This window comes from Bombina bombina, chromosome 5 (assembly GCF_027579735.1).
Source record: "Bombina bombina isolate aBomBom1 chromosome 5, aBomBom1.pri, whole genome shotgun sequence".
Taxonomy (NCBI): domain Eukaryota; kingdom Metazoa; phylum Chordata; class Amphibia; order Anura; family Bombinatoridae; genus Bombina; species Bombina bombina.
Window position 1 is genome coordinate 44,235,948 of NC_069503.1, and position 22,088 is coordinate 44,258,035.

Genomic DNA, 22,088 nt, shown 5'->3' on the forward strand with positions numbered 1-22,088 from the left:
TATGGTTCCATCTCCAACATCTTTACAGCCATTACATCATTTGCACTTTAACCCGATGTATTTCTAGTGCTACTGATTAACCCCTTAGCAATTAAAGATGTATCATGTATGTGTATATAGCTATGTATGTGTGTGTGTATATATAGCTATGTATGTGTGTGTGTGTATATATAGATATGTATGTGTGTGTGTGTATATATAGATATGTATGTGTGTGTGTGTGTATATAGCTATGTATGTATGTATATATATATATGTATGTGTGTGTGTATATATAGATATGTATGTGTGTGTGTATGTATATATAGATATGTATGTATGTGTGTGTGTGTATGTATATATAGATATGTATGTATGTGTGTGTGTGTATGTATATATAGATATGTATGTGTGTGTGTGTATGTGTGTGTATATGTATATATAGATATGTGTGTGTGTGTATATATAGATATGTATGTATGTGTGTATGTATATATATAGCTATGTATGTGTGTGTGTGTATGTGTGTGTATATGTATATATAGATATGTGTGTGTGTGTATATATAGATATGTATGTATGTGTGTATGTATATATATAGCTATGTATGTGTGTGTGTGTGTGTATGTATATATAGCTATGTATGTGTGTATGTATGTGTATATGTATATATAGCTATGTATGTGTGTGTATGTGTATATATATATAATGTGTGTGTATGTATGTGTATATGTATATATAGATATGTATGTATGTGTGTGTATGTATATATATATATATAATGTGTATGTATGTGTATATGTATATATAGCTATGTATGTATATGTGTGTGTATATATATATATATATATATATATATATATATATATATATATATATATATATATACGAGTAAATTTATCGTTCAAACCCGCTCAAAGATACAACCTGGGTTAATAATAAGGTGGAGAAACCTCAGACAAAATTGTAATATGTCAGAGGGTGCACAGGGGGAATCGACAATAAAGATAAATCCATATAAGGAAAAGAGAAATGATAGTTAAAAGATAAAGGACATGATAGAAAAGGGAAAGGATTCCCTGGCCAGCACTTCTCATTAATACACCATAAAAAATAACAGATGTGGTGTGTCTAGCAGTCAAGGAGCCAAACTCAGACAAGACAAAGAATCAAAATACTCAAAGTTGATACAATGAAGTGAACGATTTATTAACTAAGAAAAATAACTCTTACAAATTAAATAACCACAGTGAAATAAAAATCATGGCCATGGCGATAAAGCTATCTATTTGTCTAACTAATATTGCACATTAGAGGCTCAAGGGATAAAATGTTGCAAATTAATATAAAATATGACCCTTGAAGACAATATCAATATGGCATACTAAGTGCAAAGTAATTGTGACAATATAATAGCAGCAATACTGGAGGTGAGACCAATTCGTCAATGGTGATAACAATAATATAAAGATGCTATGTAAAGTGCAGTTCGTGCATCAGTTTGTAAGCAACAATAAATGAAGCAAGCAAGCTAACAAACAGGTTAGTGGCGTGATAGCCATTGCAAAGCGTTAGTTGTTATCCAGCAAAAAGTTCCATGCAGTGTTAGTGCTTCAGTAACACAAAGATTGTTACAATTTTTGATCACAGTGCAGGTCAAAGCAAAGGTTTGTTAAACATGTGCTGAGTTAATGCACGGCGGCATCAATTGATGAAGACAATGATAGATAAGCAGGTTCACTAATCAACGATGAGCCAGCTTGAAAATGACAGTGTTCCAAATGAAGAAACAATACTGTTAAACGTTGTATTGAATGGTGAACAAACAGTTAAAGGCTAAGTCCTACAGAGAGGTATACTCTCATCTAAGGGGCCTTCCGTGTAATCTCACCACTCCATCGTGTGGAACGGACTTATCTGAGACAAAGTGCAGACGATCGGTCAAACTTCTCCATTAGCCAGCTATAGCTTATGCCAGGTCATGTGTTGGGCAGCGCTTCCTCCTTTACTCGGGCGGCCTTTCCCGAGACATGTACAAACACGCAACACGTGTTTCGCCGCTAGGAACTTCTGGTGCGGCTTCTTCACAGCGTATCAGTGCTACTGGTATCATCTTCCTCCCGGAAATTTATATACCCACATTGCGGAGGCCAAGGGCTTGTCTTAATCCTCCAATCGGTACGCTTGCTGCTCACTTAGGTTGTTAGCATCATTAGTAAAAATAGAGACTATAAAATAGCCATATTCATACATTAAATAGTTTATAAGGATGGTTGTGTTGCCTGTATTTACACAAAAGCTGGTCACATTACTGAATAAAATAAGAAGATGTATATTTACAAATTTTACTTTTACACGTTGTTGAAATTAAGCAAATTCCCTACAGTTGAGGTAGGAGGGGGAAAGAGAAAATTGTTTGTTATCTCTAAAATTTGGATACTCATTCTATACCAATGGACTCCACTCAGGATGCAGACCGCGCTACTTCACATAGAAGTCTAAAAATATATAAATATAGAGATATTTAAAGAAAGGGGGCATAATTTATTTCTTCATTTAACCCATTGGGGTTCATTGTGTTCATGTTAAATATCCATTTACACTCAGCTTGTAGAAGCTGCTTATCTAGATCACCTCCTCTCTTTTTGAGATCAATTAGTTCTAAGCCCATTACCTTTAGGCATGTTGCCACACTGTTGTGATGGGTATAAAAGTGTCTTGCATTACTACTATCCTTCAAGTTTTGGTTTTTAATATCCCTTTTGTGTTCTTTGATTCTGTCACGTAGCTCTCTATAGGTTTTGCCAATATAGGATACCGGACATGAACAGGAGATCATATAGACTACCCCTTCACTTCGACATGTTATATGTCCTTTAATTTTGTGTCTGTCAATGAAAGTGTCTCTTTTTAGGATATTTTTACATATGCTACATCTGCCACAAATAAAATTACCATCTTTTTCTTTGTGTGCAGATAGCCATGTCCCTTTTGGTTTGTTTTGGGAAAAATGGCTATGTACCAATTTATCCCTCAGATTGGGGGCTCTCCTGGGAGTTAAGACTGGCTTTTCACCCACTATTGTTTTAACAATTGGATCAATATGTAGAACTTCCCAATGCTTATTAAGAATAGATCTAAGATCTTCCCATTTATAATTATAAGTGGTTATATTGATGGACCACAAGATTTAAATATTGAACATATTGGATACACCACTTTGAAAAATAAGTCACAGTATATGCCCCCCTTGTCTATGGTAGGATCAGTGAATAGCTTTGTCAAGCTAGTGGAAAACGACATAGCGAAATTAGATTTACATACAGGCTATGACGATAACCTTACTAAAAAGCAGCGATGGGCATTGAATGATTTAATGCAAGACAAGGAGATCACTGTGAAACCATCAGACAAGGGTGGCAATGTTGTAATAATGAACACCACAGATTACAAACAAGAATGTCTTAGACAGCTTAATGACAAAATTCATTACAGGTTATTAAACAGTGATCCAACTATGGAGTGTCAGATCGAATTGGATTACATTCTCACCCAGGCTATGAGAAACAAAATCATTAATAAAGCGGAGTTTGACTTTATGAACATTAAAAATCCGCGAACAGCAACGTTCTATACGATACCAAAACTCCACAAAAATAAAAGTCCACCACCAGGACGACCTATTGTTTCAGGACAGGGTAGCCTGGGTGAGAATGTATCCAAGTACATTGATTACTGCCTACAACCCTTCATAGAAACCCTGCCCTCATACATAAAAGACACAGGGGATGTTCTGAGAAAAATAGATGGCTTAACAGTTGAGAACAACACAATTTTTGGTATCCATTGATGTGGAATCACTATATTCCTCTATTCCTCACAAACTGGGCATAAAAGCTTGTGAGCATTGGGAAGTTCTACATATTGATCCAATTGTTAAAACAATAGTGGGTGAAAAGCCAGTCTTAACTCCCAGGAGAGCCCCCAATCTGAGGGATAAATTGGTACATAGCCATTTTTCCCAAAACAAACCAAAAGGGACATGGCTATCTGCACACAAAGAAAAAGATGGTAATTTTATTTGTGGCAGATGTAGCATATGTAAAAATATCCTAAAAAGAGACACTTTCATTGACAGACACAAAATTAAAGGACATATAACATGTCGAAGTGAAGGGGTAGTCTATATGATCTCCTGTTCATGTCCGGTATCCTATATTGGCAAAACCTATAGAGAGCTACGTGACAGAATCAAAGAACACAAAAGGGATATTAAAAACCAAAACTTGAAGGATAGTAGTAATGCAAGACACTTTTATACCCATCACAACAGTGTGGCAACATGCCTAAAGGTAATGGGCTTAGAACTAATTGATCTCAAAAAGAGAGGAGGTGATCTAGATAAGCAGCTTCTACAAGCTGAGTGTAAATGGATATTTAACATGAACACAATGAACCCCAATGGGTTAAATGAAGAAATAAATTATGCCCCCTTTCTTTAAATATCTCTATATTTATATATTTTTAGACTTCTATGTGAAGTAGCGCGGTCTGCGTCCTCAGTGGAGTCCATTGGTATAGAATGAGTATCCAAATTTTAGAGATAACAATTTTCTCTTTCCCCCTCCTACCTCAACTGTAGGGAATTTGCTTAATTTCAACAACGTGTAAAAGTAAAATTTGAAAATATACATCTTCTTATTTTATTCAGTAATGTGACCAGCTTTTGTGTAAATACAGGCAACACAACCATCCTTATAAACTATTTAATGTATGAATATGGCTATTTTATAGTCTCTATTTTTACTAATGATGCTAACAACCTAAGTGAGCAGCAAGCGTACCGATTGGAGGATTAAGACAAGCCCTTGGCCTCCGCAATGTGGGTATATAAATTTCCGGGAGGAAGATGATACCAGTAGCACTGATACGCTGTGAAGAAGCCGCACCGGAAGTTCCTAGCGGCGAAACACGTGTTGCGTGTTTGTACATGTCTCGGGAAAGGCCGTCCGAGTAAAGGAGGAAGCGCTGCCCAACACATGACCTGGCATAAGCTATAGCTGGCTAATGGAGAAGTTTGACCGATCGTCTGTACTTTGTCTCAGATAAGTCCGTTCCACACGATGGAGTGGTGAGATTACACGGAAGGCCCCTTAGATGAGAGTATACCTCTCTGTAGGACTTAGCCTTTAACTGTTTGTTCACCATTCAATACAACGTTTAACAGTATTGTTTTTTCATTTGGAACACTGTCATTTTCAAGCTGGCTCATCGTTGATTAGTGAACCTGCTTATCTATCATTGTCTTCATCAATTGATGCCGCCGTGCATTAACTCAGCACATGTTTAACAAACCTTTGCTTTGACCTGCACTGTGATCAAAAATTGCAACAATCTTTGTGTTACTGAAGCACTAACACTGCATGGAACTTTTTGCTGGATAACAACTAACGCTTTGCAATGGCTATCACGCCACTAACCTGTTTGTTAGCTTGCTTGCTTCATTTATTGTTGCTTACAAATTGATGCACGAACTGCACTTTACATAGCATCTTTATATTATTGTTATCACCATTGACAAATTGGTCTCACCTCCAGTATTGCTGCTATTATATTGTCACAATTACTTTGCACTTAGTATGCCATATTGATATTGTCTTCAAGGGTCATATTTTATATTAATTTGCAACATTTTATCCCTTGAGCCTCTAATGTGCAATATTAGTTAGACAAATAGATAGCTTTATCGCCATGGCCATGGTTTTTATTTCACTGTGGTTATTTAATTTGTAAGAGTTATTTTGCTTAGTTAATAAATTGTTCACTTCATTGTATCAACTTTGAGTATTTTGTTTCTTTGTCTTGTCTGAGTTTGGCTCCTTGACTGCTAGACACACCACATCTGTTATTTTTTATGGTGTATTAATGAGAAGTGCTGGCCAGGGAATCCTTTCCCTTTTCTATCATGTCCTTTATCTTTCAACTATCATTTCTCTTTTCCTTATATGGATTTATATATATAATGTGTGTGTGTGTGTGTGTGTATGTATGTATGTGTATATGTATATATAGCTATGTATATATGTGTGTGTGTGTGTATATATATATGTATGTATATATATATATATATATATATATATATATATATATATATATATATATATATATACAATTCAGATATATATATATGAGAAAATATATGACACACACAGCAGTGCTATACGAGATGCTATGTTTAAAGTAGGGGGCATGGGAGCTGGACATCTTTGAAAAGTTTGGTGAGGTATTCAGCTCCCATGGGTCCCTTTGGATTAGGTATGTGGATGACATCCTAATGTTTTGGGATGGCCCCCTGGCCTGTCTGTATGAATTTATTGACTCATTAAACAAGAATGACCGCAACATTTTGCTGACATTTGCAAGCAGTGAGAAAGAATTACCTTTCTTAGATATCTGCATTAAAAAAGAAGGCAACAAGATATCCACTGAAAACCATCGAAAAGATACGGCAACAAATAGTTTATTAGAAGCTTCTAGTAGCCACCCTGATCCGCTAAAAAGAGGCATTCCCTTTGGCCAACTGCTCAGACTTTAAATTGTTCCTCAAAGACAAAATTTGAACATCACGCTCAAATTATGTGTGAAAAGTTCATTGAAAGGGGTTACTCCAATAAACTAATTAAATTTACCCTTAACAAAGTTAGGAAACTAAATCGAAATGATCTTCTGTACTCAAAAAAAGTTCAAGCTACAGCAGATAGCAATATAAGATTCATTACTACATTTAATTGCCAATGGCAAAATTTAAGAGACATTTTGTCTCGTAACTGGCACTTGCTGTCATTTGATGAAAGAATTGCTGGAAAAGTGGGTAAAAGACCCCTATTGACCGCAAAGAAATCTCCTAACTTAAAAGATAAGTTAGTTAAAAGTAGATTTGTGAGGTCAGAACCTGCAACTAACTGGTTAAATAAATACCTACAAGTTAAAGGTAGTTTTCCCTGCGGACACTGTGTGTATTCCCCTTATGTGCTGAAGTGTAAATCATTTTCAGCGAATACGGGCAAAAACTTTGAAATTAGATGTTTCTCAAATTGCAACATAATAGTAGTAGTGTATCTCTTACAATGCTCCTGTCCCCTGTTCTATGTTGGAAAAACAAAACGCATGTTCAAGGACAGGGTACAGGAGCATAGAGATGACATACTCTATGAAAGAGATACGAGTGTTGCCAGACTTTTTAAGGATGCACACAATAGCAGCACTATCTCTTTAAAATTTGTTGGGATAGATCAGGGACTGACAGGTGGCAGAGGAGGAGACAATAATAAATGTCTTCTAAATAAAGAAGCTAGATGGACATATGTATTAAAAACAGTGTCCCCACTTGGCTTAAATGAAAGAATCGAATTTAGATCTTTCCTGGGTTAAATAAAGAAGCTAATGCCTAACCAACCTAGGTAGTCTCAGATAGCACACACAAGATCTCTTAAGCATTTTGTTAGAAATGGCCCTTTTTACTTCTAATCATTCCTAAAATTGTTTGAGTAATCTCATAAAGATAAAAATGCTCATCCGATAATAATAATTGTAAACATCCCGTAATTTGCTATGTAAAATAAATAAATTAGGGGTTTACATATGAAGTTCAATGTAGGTTAAGCACTTTTGGTCCTTTTGATATTGTTAAGCCCATTTTTTGTATGTATATAATTCAATCCTTTAAACTTGCTTAATGATGCTAACATAAACAGTTTGTTTAAAATAATAAAAGTATGGGAATCAATGTAATAGTGACGCATTATGGCTATTCCTATTGGATAGCGTGTACACGCTTTAACCACTCCCGCAACAATGGCAACAGTTTTAAAGGAAAGAATGTATCACCTGTGACTGACAGTCCTGACGAGGCCCTGACGCAAAGCATTGTGGGGCGAAACACGCGTCGACACAGTCATTTGAAAATCAAGCAGCTGTAAGAAGTACCTGGTATGGTGTTGAATAAATAACACAAAAGTTTCCGGAAGGAAGTGTGGCAGAGGCGTATGAAAGTCTGTCTACCCAGGAGTGAGTCTTTAAGTTCAACTTGCACAGTTACGGTGTTAAGGAACCAGACAAGAAAATTGGGTGAGACTGAAGCCGGATGCAAAGTCCCGGCTCACTTATCTACATGCTTCAAGTTTGTGCCTAAAGATACCCGGTCCTTGCTGCCTGATACCATCTTCACCTATATGAGGTTGTATGTGTTTTTCCTTATCCTTCTTTGCCGTCTTTGGAACAAGCCTGTCATTCACAAATAAGCACTCATGGTTTAAGTTAGCTGACATTGGAGGACGCGTTCACCTCGACCTTGTCAGCTGTTCTATTAATTACGGTACCGCTTATCAATGAGCTCTAATGTTGCAACTGTTTGAAAGAAAATATTTACATCATTACAGATAATATCTATGGAACTTTTGTTGCTTTGGGACGTTTTTGTTTCCATCATATATTCCCATGCTTTCTTCAATTGTTGTTTTTTTAAGCTACATTGAGATTGTCATTGTTTATTGTACCATACTTACATGAGTTTAGTGATTAGTCTAGGCTTTCCACTGCAGTGGCATATCTAGGTATATAATTACCTGCATTATCTCTATAGTTTTGGTTGTTTATCTCTGTAATAAATGGGTTACTTATTAATTGGACCATTTGTGTTTGAGCCTCTTTTTGGATACAATGTTTCAGCTTTCTTTCTATATATTAGATAAAAGAGAAGTTTTTCTGAGTGCTGCAATCCCCTACTTTAAACATAGCATCTCGTACAGCACTGCTGTGTGTGACATATATTTTCTCATATAAATATATCTGAATTGTTTATAAACATTTTTGGGGTCTGCACCAGGACCTGGCCCAGCTAGTGCGGTCCAGGTTATTACTTATTTTTCAGGCAGTTTACCTGGAAGTTATAATTAAAGGTGTCTGACATAAACTTTTCTCTCCCTATTTCATTATTAACTAATATATATATATATATATATATATATATATATATATATATATATATATATATATAGTGTGTATGTATGTGTATATGTATATATAGCTATGTATGTATGTGTGTGTGTGTGTATATATATATATATATATATATATATACTGTATATATATATATATATATATATATATATATATATATATATATATATATATATATATATATATATATATAAAATGTGTGTGTATGTGTGTATATATATATATATGTATATATATATATATATATGTATATATATATATATATATATATATATATATATATATATATATATATATATATATATATATATATATATATATATATATAATGTGTGTCTGTGTATTGTATATATAGATATCATGTTAAATAGGAGTCAGTACATACCTGTCATCATTTAAAGTGCCTCTGATTAACCCCAAATAAAGTTCAGCTGTTCTAGTAGGTCTTTCCTGACATTTTGTTAGTCGCATCCTACAGCAAAAGCCATGGTCCGCAGAGAGCGTCTAAAGCATCAGAGGGATCTCATTGTTTAAAGGTATCAGTCAGGAGAAGGGTACAAAAGAATTTCCAAGGCATTAGATATACCATGGAACACAGTGAAGACATTCATCATCAAGTGAAGAAAATATGGTGCAACAGTGACATTACCAAGAACTGGATGTCCCGCCAAAATTGATGAAAAGACGAGAAGAAAACTGGTCTTGGAGGCTGCGAAGAGGCCTACAGCAACATTAAAGGAGCTGCAGTAATATCTGGCAAGTACTGGCTGTGTAATACATGTGAGAACAATCGCCCGTATTCTTCATATGTCTGGGCTATGGGGTAGAGTGGCAAGACGGAAGCTTTTTCTTACAAAAAAAACCATCCAAGCTCGGCTAAATTTTGCAAAAACACATCTGAAGTTTATTAAATGCATGTTGCAAAAGGTGTTATGGTCTGATGAAACCAAAGTTGAACTTTTTGGCCATAATTCCAAAAGATATGTTTGGCGCAAAAACAACACTGCATATAACCAAAAGAACACCATACCCACAGTCAAGCATGGTGGTGGCAGCATCATGCTTTGGGGCTGTTTTTCTTCAGCTGGAACTGGGGCCTTAGTCAAGGTAGAGGGAATAATGAACAGTTCCAAATACCAGACAATATTGGCACAAAACCTTCAGGCTTCTGCTAGAAAGCTGAACATGAAGAGGAACTTCCTCTTTCAGCATGACAACGACCCAAAGCATACATCCAAATCAACAAAGGAATGGCTTCACCAGAAGAAGATTAAAATTTTGGGATGGCCCAGCCAGAGCCCAGACCTAAATCCAATTAAAAAATCTGTGGGCTGATCTGAAGAGGGCTGTGCACAGGAGATGCCCTCGCATTCTGACAGATTTAGAGTGTTTTTGCAAAGAAGAGTGGGCAAATCTTGCCAAGTCAAGATGTGCCATGCTTAAAAACTCATACCCAAAAAAGACTGAGTGCTGTAATAAAATCAAAAGGTGCTTCAATAAAGTATTAGTTTAAGGGTGTTCACACTTATGCAACCATATTATTTTATTTTTTTATTTTTATTTCCCTTTACCTAAAAGATTTCAGTTTGTTTTTCAATTAAATTGTACAGTTTATAGGTCACATTAAAAGTGGAAAAAGTTGGGGGGCGGAGCCAACTACTGGAGGAACAAGACGTGTCTTGTGGAGCTCTCAAGGCTAACATATATTCTATTAGATTATTTGGCGATTTCCCTCAGTAAATTTCACAAAAAAAAAGATCCCTAATGCAAGATACCTCAGACTTGTGTAATATCTCGGCGGACTAGGAAGCATTTTATACAAAAAAAAGTGAATATACTTCATGTGATCTTGTATTCAGCGCACATAAAATGGCGACCCTTCTCTTTGCCTTATTCTGCAGATGACCAGTCTCTAGGCATACATACATCTATCGAAGAAGAATACTATTTCTCTCCCGACAGTGAACTAGAACTAGCTGTTCGAGTGGGCTGTTCAAGTTTGATAAACTACATTCATTCAACATGTCCCCAGCACTTATGGAGCCGAGGAAGGAAGAACTCAGCGTGACTATACTGGCAGCTTTGAGGAACTTTGAAACCCGAATGTCGGCTGGGTTTGCTAGTCTCTCAGCCACCATAAAGACCAGCATAACGGATTGGGAGGTCCCGATATGTAATCATCCTGAAAGCGCACATCTGCTGCTACGCGATGAGCACAACTACTTACCAGAGAGATCCTTCGTAGCAGCTGCGGATGTACTTGGCACGAGTCTACCCTGCGCCATTGAGGTGCCCACTCAGCAATGCAGTACCTCTGTTCCGGGAGAGGAGGCCTTTTCCCCGGAGCAGATTCTTGTACATATGGGTGCACTAAGTGAGCTCCCGGCTGGCAGCAAACAGATTGAGAGGTCTGAGCTGGCCCTTCGCGCTTATACGAGCTTGTTCTTTCCTGAATCCCTGAAGATGCAGAATCCCTCTATTATTCCATCTGGAGTCCCTATGTTCTCTGAGTCTCCCTGTGGCATTGATGTGAATCTCCGGAACCCTTTTCTGAGCCCTACACAAGGTGGAACATGTTTGTCTCTTCACCCTGGGACTCGCTGCAACATAAGAAGCTGGACTCTTACTTGTTGGGGCAATCTTCAAGCGGACCACTTCAGCGATCCGCTTACATCTGTGCAGGGCAGGCCCTGCTGCATATCGATCCCGATACTACATCTGCTGTACTCTCTGCAGGACAGTCCCCGGTTTGACGTTACCGGTGTTGGTTAAGTAGCACCACTTCCCGGGCTCCCATTCGCTTGGCACGTCTGGGTCCTGTACAATTAGTATATCTAAGTTATACATAATGTTTTATTTATTTGCTATGTAGGAAAGTCTGATATCTTTTATTAAAGTTTCCCAATCGTCATGTGAGATAAATGTTTGATACTCTGAAACACTTAGCTTTAGATGGTATGTATATTTTTATGCAGCATATCGGTACAGGTTAAAAAACCACAAGAGTTTAAAATATACTTTGTTTTGTAGCTGGATATTATGAGACATATTGTTCACTCAACTTGGACACTGCAAGCTAATGGAGGTGCACTAACGTCTTGTTTTGACTATATATCTGCATGTTAGTGTCAGCTCTATATTATTTGCTTTTCTTACTAGGATTTGTTGCTCTAGTCTATCCTTAGTACATATCTTGGTTAGGGACGCACTGTATTTGAATATATATTTATCTATATTGATATAACTGTTTACCTGTGTTCTGAATCTTTCTTAGAAATCATACTACCGCAATGTTATGCTGGAATATGGTGCCCCCTGTCATATGCCCCCCAGATTAGTTGGAACTGTATCCTCATGATTATCGTATGCTTATACTTATATATATGTTTTAGGTTACTAGAAGGGGTTTATATTGACCTTGCTCTATTATTTGGTCCTAGTAACAAACTACTTATATTACTATATTGACTAGTTATATAAAAGATTTTATGCATAGCAGTAGGTCACATTAAGCAGCAATGCTGTGGTATGATTGATAATGTATTCCCAACATGTTGTTCTAGAGTTAAACATTTTAATGGTGCTTTCTAATATTCTACATCCTTCCTTGGTATGTTTGCTATAAACCTCGCTATACTATATTAACCAGCATGGCACACTAATGTATCGACAGCTCCTTTTGATCGGGCCAGCTAAAATGCGGGCTTAGCTTACATAGTATTAGTTACCAAGACATCACTCTAAGATTAAGCTCACTTAAAGTCACCTAAAGATGGACCCTTACATTAGTACATACTTTTAATTAATTTTATCTAGAGTTCCTGCATAGCTCTATAGGCACCCCCCATAATTACCTAGTAGATATATGCACCTATTCCATGATAGAGTATTCGTTGAACAGCATATAAACTACTAGTTATACCGCAAACCCATATGTCCTGAACTCTCCTTAAGCACGTTATAATGCGTTCATACTAGCTATTAATCCATGTATATATTGCTAACCTCCGGTGACGCATTCCCTTTAGGGACCCCTAGTCGCACCAAGATGGTGAAAGAATTGCAGCCTTCACCGATAGTCTAAGATATAGACATAGTTTGTTTTTTTTCATTCGCCCGCAAAGATGTGTATCTGTTTAGGCGCAAGTGGGCACACTTACTATATTTAATACTCTTTGCTCTTATAATTGTTTATGGAATTACGCTATACTTCTGCTTTATTATATTTATGTTCCTAGGATATGACATTGCTTATGTTGAGTTTAATATTAATACAAAATTTTCGGCTCTGGTGGGCTCCTCCCCTCCCTTTCCCGCCGGTACTGGTTGCCTGCGGGTCATACCCCTATTCCTTCTCCCACATCGCCTATTGCTGGTAACTCCCTAGGGGAGGGGCCCACCTGGAAATCCCCCATGTACCATACATACTAATGTCCCCCTCCCCGCTTAATGGTGCTGGGAGTTACCCCTATACATTTTATAGAAAGTCAATTCCTAATGTTGGTCATGATACCGTTGTGTTTTGTCTTTAATTCTACTCTAGTCCTCATATCCCTTGTCCCAAGATTCTTTCTGGTATATAAAGCACCGTCTTTAGGTCATAATGAGACTGATGAGGGCTCACCACTATATCCCTTTAATTATCTACTCCAATTTATACCCTATCTAGATACTCTTAAGAGTTTACTTAGCAATTAAAACTAATGCTCATTTAGGGCCCTGATAATAATTAATATAAGATTTATATCCCGGCTGGCTCCGCCCTCCATCCCCCCCCTCCCCCTATTATATTTCGAGCGGCTCTTGCCCGCTGCATCCCTCCCCTTCCCTGTTAAACTATAAAGCTAATCCCCCCTGACCCTAATTGTATCCGAGTAGATATTCCAATTCGCCTGCTATATGGTCCAGGGAGGACAATTTCTGTTTTGTTGTAATTTCCTTTATTATAAAACTGAAGTCTTATTGTAAACTGCCCAAATTTTATAACATTACGTGTGCTGTATGGATACATTATACCCTTACTGTAGGGTTCTGATTGTAACATTTATCTAACAATATTGTATATGCACTCTTCTGTAAATGTTTTGGGGCATAATTTTTGGTTGTATCTGTTTATGAATTAAATAAAAAATATATAAAAAAAAAAAAAAAAAAAAAAAAGTCAAATTCCAATGTAGTGCAAATCAACAAAACAAAAAAAAAAAAACAAAACAAAAAAAAAAAAGTGGAAAAAGTTCTGAAATGATTTATCTTTGTCTCACTTTTTTACATCACACATTATATATATATATATATATATATATATATGTATGTATATATATATATATATATATATATACATACACACACACAGATATATATATATATATACATATATAATGTGTGTTGTGTATATGTATATATAGATATATATGTGTGTGTATATATATATATATATATATATATATATATATATATATATATATATATATATAATGTGTGTGTATGTATGTGTGTGTGTGTATATATATATATATATATATATATATATATATATATATATAATGTGTGTATGTATGTGTATATGTATATATAGATATGTATGTGTGTGTGTATATATATATATATATATATATATATATATCCAAGCAGTTTCCAGGTCAGCCCACCAAGAGACAACAGCCTGGGTGCAAATATAAATAGCATATATAAACAAAGGTAGATGCACTCTCAGGTCTTCCACGATTTACTTTATTGTAACGTTTTCGGGGTTCACAACCCCTTCATCAGCTGATGAAGGGGTTGTGAACCCCGAAAACGTTACAATAAAGTAAATCGTGGAAGACCTGAGAGTGCATCTACCTTTGTTTATATATATATATATATATATATATATATATATATATATATATATATATATATATATATATATATATATATATATATAATGATTCAAAGAGAGCACTCTCACTTCCAAAGTTTAAATGCCAGGGTGCTAGCAGATATGTATATAAATGAAGGAAAGCACTCTCTGGTTTTTTGGTGAATATTTAATCAAGCGTGACGTTTCGGGGACACACTCCCCTTCCTCAGACAAACAAAAACTGCATTCAACTGAAAATTTAAACAAAATAAGCCCCCCCCCCAGTGAAGAAATTGCGCCAAAAACAGTTGTCATGGTGATCCTCAATAAACAAGTACTGGCTATCTAGAGCCTAGTGCACAGTGCATCATACTCAATAACAGAAAAGCTCTATATAAGCATCAAAAACCAACATATTACAAAGGGCATTTCATGTGATATACATTTGTATAATACATTTAAAAATACATTCATTCCCCTAATGTGCTGTATTGTAATGGCATACGCAGTGATATCATCACAAAAATCGTGATACAGATACACCTATCCCACATGTGTCCCCTAGCACCCTGATTCAGGTGAACTGTGTACATAATATAGTTAGTGCAGTGTCTAGTGATTAATAGTGTTTAACAACCTAGATGGCCACCAGGAAACATAATATCTGAGGACCGTAATTACACTCAACCATAAAATCATAATTCAGGTTCACAGAAATATCATATAATCTCCGGTACATATTTTTACTGTTTTACTACAGGTAATTCAAACTTGATCATTCAATATTTAAATACCTAAATAACTGTTCCGTGTATTCCACTTGCGATGAAGCACTAAGATGCAGCGGGGGGACACGCTCCTCACGGCCATGCCGTGACGTAAACAATAGGCGCCATACCTCACTAGATTGTTAGTTGCCATAGCAACAATACACAAAGAACAGCCGGTAGGAAAGACTTAGGAATGCTACGATCGCAACTCTGTTAACACATGACAGTACCCACTTTACTGGGGCTGGATCAAGCACAAATGTTCATTATACTTCTCTACCTGGTCAAGTATGTTTAAGTTGCGGGGAAGCACTTACTGTTACGTGGGACCCGCTCATCAACCCAGCCGGGACGTAACCTAGACGCTCCATGACTCTCTAAGTTACTGGTTGCCATAGCAACAAAATATACAAACAAACTGGTGACCAAGGAAAAGTATCATTATCAATCGGTTGCAGCTAACCCGCCACTATGCAAGGAACCAATACAGGCCTAACCTATGAACCAAAGAAAAAGGAACTGAATAAATGATGGCACATAATATCAGGCATATAGCTATGTAAATCAATAGACAATAGGGAGGGGGGAGGAAAAGAAAAAGGGAAAGGGGAAAGAGATGGAAGGGAAGAGGGACTGCGGGGGGGGGGAGGGGGGGAGGGGGTTGAGTGGGGGAAAAAACATAATACCCAAAGATCACCTGATTCGGTGAAGGGTATGAATGGATCATAGACTCTCAGATAATCAAATGGTTGTGCAGGAAACGTAAAGAATGTTCATCTGGGATCCACATGATCCACATGTTAGGTTTATCTTGATAGAGTCATCTTGATAAGAAGTCCCCTGGATTCACAGAAAACAATGCCAGTGCAGACTGACATTGAGACCCCTCGGGCGTAAAGTATTCAGCTTGAACATCCACTTAGATTCTAATTGTAATAATGTCCAGTGTCTGTCACCTCCTCTAGGGGGTACCGGTACATGGTCGATGATCTTAAACCTTAAGTCCTGTACACTATGTCCGCTAGTGGCAAAATGATGTGCCACTGGTTGGTCACTTCCTTGGTTCTTAATTGCAGCTCTGATCGCTGATCTATGGTTGGCCATGCGAGTGCGGACGTCATCTGTTGTTTTTCCTACGTAAAACAACCTGCACGGGCAATTGATGAGATAAACCACAAAAGGTGTAGTGCAAGGAAGGTAATGGTGTATCTTGTAATTAAGATTCGTGTCTGGATGGCGAAAAGTGGCTCCAGGGATCATGGAATGACATGTAGTGCACCCTATACACCGAAAGCATCCCTTCTTATTATGAGATAACCAAGTCTTATTGTCGTAACAATGTATAGGGTCGGTCATCACCAGTTGGTCTCTCAAGTTCCAATTCCTTTTAAACCCCACTCTGGGGCTATCCCAATCTCCAAAAGGTAATGTGGGGTCACTTTGAATAATATGCCAATGCGTCTTTAGGTTGTGTCCAATGTGCTTTGTATCAGGACAGTATTTCGTTGTAAAGGTCATGCATTTAGTGACCACGCCCTCCTTCTTGTCCTTGGGATCATCCTGTTCGCCCATACATTCAAGCAGATATTGCCATTTGTATCCCCTGGCCATGAATTTCACAGCCATGTCATGGAGCTGTGTCTTCTTGGTCTCGTTGTTGGTATTGTTTCTACTCACCCTGGACATTTGGCCTTTGGGGATGGCTCTAAGTAGAGATGTAGGGTGACAGCTACGTGTGTGTAGCACAGAGTTCCTGTCTGTCGGTTTCTGATACAGTGTGGTTCCAACACCGTTACCATCCCTAAAGATACATAGGTCTAAGAACTCGATCTTTTCTTCACTGAAACACATTTTGAATTGGATTGGATGTTTTAATTCATTTAATTCAAGGAACCATTTCTGTAACGACTCACTTGAGCCCCTTCACACCATGAACAGATCATCTATATACCGCTGGTATATAACTACTTCCTCTCTCTGGAACACCTTCATAATTTCTTCCTCATAGAATTCCATGTACAAGTTTGCGAATGAAGGAGCAACATTCAAACCCATGGTGGTTCCTTTTATTTAGCAATAATAGGACTTCTCGAATCTAAAGTAGTTCAGCCTTAGGCTCAATTCCAGAATCTGCAACAGAAATGTGGCAGGTGGACCCACATAGGGGTATCTATTCAGTGCTCTCGCAACCACGTTGATGCCCTCTTTTTGTGGTATAACCGTATACAGACTATTTACATCAGCAGTCACTAATAGCCACTGGTCCTCCATCCTCACGTTCTTCAATTTCTCTATCAGATCCATGGAATCTCTGGTATACGATCTCATATTTTTAACAAAGGGCTGTAAAAAGAAGTCCACAAATTGAGACAATGGTGATGTGATGGACCCCCGGGCAGACACAATGGGCCTCCCTAGTGGTTGAGTTTGATTCTTATGTACCTTAGGCAGGGTATATAGTATAGGGCATTTTGGATATTCCGTCATTAGAAAGCATGCTATCTTCTCATCAATCCATCTCTGCATCACACCTTCCTTCACCAAAGTTTCAATTTCTTTCTGGAATTCCTTTGTCGGATTTCTTTGAAGTTGTAGATAGGTCATGGTGTCACTTAGTTGGAGCAAAATATCCGATCGGTAATAGTCATAATTCATTATCACAATGGCTCCCCCTTTGTCCACTGGGCGGATGATGATCTTGGGGTCTGTAGCCAAAGTTTTTATGGCTGTAAATTCTTCCTTTGTCAGTTTGTTTCTAAATCCTGGCTTGATAGCCATATTGGTGTCCATTTGCACCAGACGAGAGTATGTTTTAATACTCGAATTGTAGCTAGTGGGATCAAACTTACTGGCTTTGCGAAATGGAATATCAGTTTCAGAAGCTGTGCTATTGCTAAAATGTTCTTTGAGTCTTAGTGATCGCTGAAATTTCTGTTGATCTATCCACAGATCAAACGGGTCACCAATTTTGGTAGGTACAAAATTAAGTCCCTTATTCAAAAGCTGGATCTCAGGCTCTGATAGAACACGATCACTAATGTTGATGACCAAGTTATTATTCATTAGTGCAGCGGTGGAGGTTGGTGGGGGAATGGTGGTCTGCCTCTGACCACCTCTTCTTGGATGTGGCCTCCTCTTCCCCTTCCTGCTGAACGAGTGGTCACCCCTAAAAAAGACTGTTGTTGTCTGTTTCCTCTGTAGGGGCGTGTGGTACCTCTATATGGTGGAGATGGCCCCTGTGCAGACTGTGGGGTATCTGAATCCGTGCCCGAACTAGTGTCAATGGTCTTTAAGTTTCTCCTAGTATACTGTCTAAAGCGCCTCTGTCTTCTGGGTCTAAAGCCTCTGTTGTCCCCTTTTCCTCCTGTCAGCCACCTATATACACTTTTTTCTTTATGGTCTTCAGTCACAGCTGCCAATTTTCTGTTTTTAAAAGAGATCTAGGCATCCTTATATTCCTTCAACTGCGTTTGTAGTTGGTTCAGCCAATCTGAACTAGTATCCGCTGTTAGTTTAGGAGTGTTAATATTTTCATACTCCTGTACATCCTGTACAGAAGACACAGCTCCATGACATGGCTGTGAAATTCATGGCCAGGGGATACAAATGGCAATATCTGCTTGAATGTATGGTTGAACAGGATGATCCCAAGGACAAGAAGGAGGGAGTGGTCACTAAATGCATGACCTTTACAACGAAATACTGTCCTGATACAAAGCACATTGGACACAACCTAAAGACGCATTGGCTTATTATTCAAAGTGACCCCACATTACCTTTTGGAGATTGGGATAGCCCCAGAGTGGGGTTTAAAAGGAATCGGAACTTGAGAGACCAACTGGTGATGACCGACCCTATACATTGTTATCTCATAATAAGAAGGGATGCTTTCGGTGTATAGGGTGCACTACCTGCCTGGCTACGGGCTGGTCACTAGAGCCCTTTTTCAGAGCAGTTCTAATGGATGACCTGTGATTCGCAAAGCGAGTTCTGGCATCATCAGTGGTTTTACCCACATAGAAACGTCCACAGCTACAATTTAATAGGTACACCACATGTGTGGTAGTACACGTCAGCACATGCCTGATCTTAAATCTTTGATTTCGATGGGGGTGTCCAAAGGTAGCCCCCGGAATCATGGCGTTACAGGTGGTACATCCCAAACACCTGTAGCATCCTGGTTTCTTTCTTTGTGTCAACCACGTCTTCTCCAAATCCTTATGAATTTGGGGGAGTGTGTATAGTATTGGACAGAATGGATGTTCAATCTCCAAGAAACCAGCTACAACCTTACTAAAGGATCTCTAAAAGAGACCAAACATAGGGTCATCATGGGAACACAAGTATATATTACCAGGTGCAGTTAGTGTAACACAATATCCATGAACACATATGCATGCTAACAAAAACCATCTATTACATAAAGAGAAGTTAATCTGAAAAATAAAACATATGCAAAAAGATTGATCCATTACCGTGCTGTCATAACCACTGATTTAAAATACATGTAACCCCAAAGTTGAGAAACATCATGTGCCCTACCGAAGGTAAATACTGCCACAGATAGCCTAACACAAAATAAAAACCTTATATTCAGTAGCATCGCATCTCACTGGAGTATGTATAGAAACTTATAGACAGTGAGCTATATGACAGGTATTCAAATGGGTCAGGATAAGTAGTATTAAGTGCGATTAACATAATCTATCATAGGAATGTGATCCTGATGTGTTTTTGACATATGTCCTCATATGAACCCCACAGTGCATATCTGTATGGTAGCTACCTAACTCCTATTAGATGTATTGTATAGGCAATATTTCTATCTTCGGTCTAACTAATATATTTACTGATCAATATAACCTGTCTAGTAGGTTTTTCAGGTGGCTTATCTATCGTTGAGTCTATGAATATATTTATCTATTGATACTGTATATATCTATCGTCTATCTTACAAAGTATTTATCTTCGGATACAATGTATTTATCTATTGATATAATGGACGGACGGCGGTATCACATTTGGTCTCAAGGTAGACAGAGATGTGAACTGTACATATATGTTCAGATCAGCTACACTGGTCCACCAGTTCTCCCATTTATCTTAGTGTTTGTAGTTGGTTCAGCCTTATCCCAGCTCATATTTATCACACGTAATTCTGTAATGAAGTTTGGATCAATCCATTATAAATATTGGGGATGTGTTATCAGTGGCACAACAGCGTAACCCAATTTGATTTTGATTTTAATTTTTTTTTATATGTTCAACCTTAGGGATTATGTATTTATCGTATCCCGTTTTAAATTTCTAAGTATATATAAGTCATCTATATGGTCTGTGTTATTCACTTTAAATGTATGTATGCACTTGAGCCGTTGTTTATTATTGTCTCTATGGCAACGGTTGTCATAACAATGTACACGTACACTCACACAGTTTGACACGAGAAATCGAGTGTATTAATAATGCTAATTGTTCAGGCACTGATCACTCTACACCAACACAATGTGTGTACAACCTGGAAGTTAATCAGGTTTTTTCTGACATTTGTTGTTTGAGTATATAAAATTCGTAATTTGGGCATAAACCGGAAGTGATGTTTCAAACTTCCGGTATTAGCCATGACGGTGGAACGCACTATGCGTTCCACTGCCGATAATTTTACCGCGAAAGCTGGGGGAGAGGTGAGGTTTGTGATTGGTACACTTTGTTTGTAAAACACTATAAAATGCTTTATTATCATCACTGTTGTATGCTGATGATGGGGTTATAATACCCCGAAAACGTTCCACATTAAAAGTTTGAAAAAAGACCTGTGAGTGCAAACGTCTGTTCCTGTATTTTGCCACATCTTTGCACCCAGGCTGTCGGCATTTGGTGGGTTAAGCTGGAAGATGTATATTATTTTCGTATGACCAGACGACAACCCCCACCTTTGACCTGTTGATCCTGCATCTCTAACCTCTTTTGTGATTACTATTGTTTGTGCCATTACTCTTCTCCATAAAACTCCAAAAAATGTATCTTACAGCTAAGTGAACTGGGACTTTACCATCTCCTAACTACATAAAAATTTGAAGGATCTTCTTATGCTTACTGATCCATCCCACTGCTATACCCCTGAGACGTGGTTGACACAAAGAAAGAAACCAGGATGCTACAGGTGTTTGGGATGTACCACCTGCAACGCCATGATTCCGGGGGCTACCTTTGGACACCCCCATCGAAATCAAAGATTTAAGATCAGGCATGTGCTGACGTGTACTACCACACATGTGGTGTACCTATTAAATTGTAGCTGTGGACGTTTCTATGTGGGTAAAACCACTGATGACGCCAGAACTCGCTTTGCGAATCACAGGTCATCCATTAGAACTGCTCTGAAAAAGGGCTCTAGTGACCAGCCCGTAGCCAGGCATTTTGTGGAAAAGGGACATGGTCTTCAGGATCTGAGATTTACCCTAATTGACCACGTCCCC

General features: G+C 37.8%; 1 protein-coding gene across 1 annotated transcript in view; it reads left to right on the forward strand.

Annotated features, from left to right (window-relative positions):
* LOC128661274 (uncharacterized) overlaps window positions 1-22,088 on the forward strand; it is a 322,964-nt gene that overhangs the window by 908 nt on the left and 299,968 nt on the right. The gene's annotated exons all lie outside the window — the stretch shown is intronic.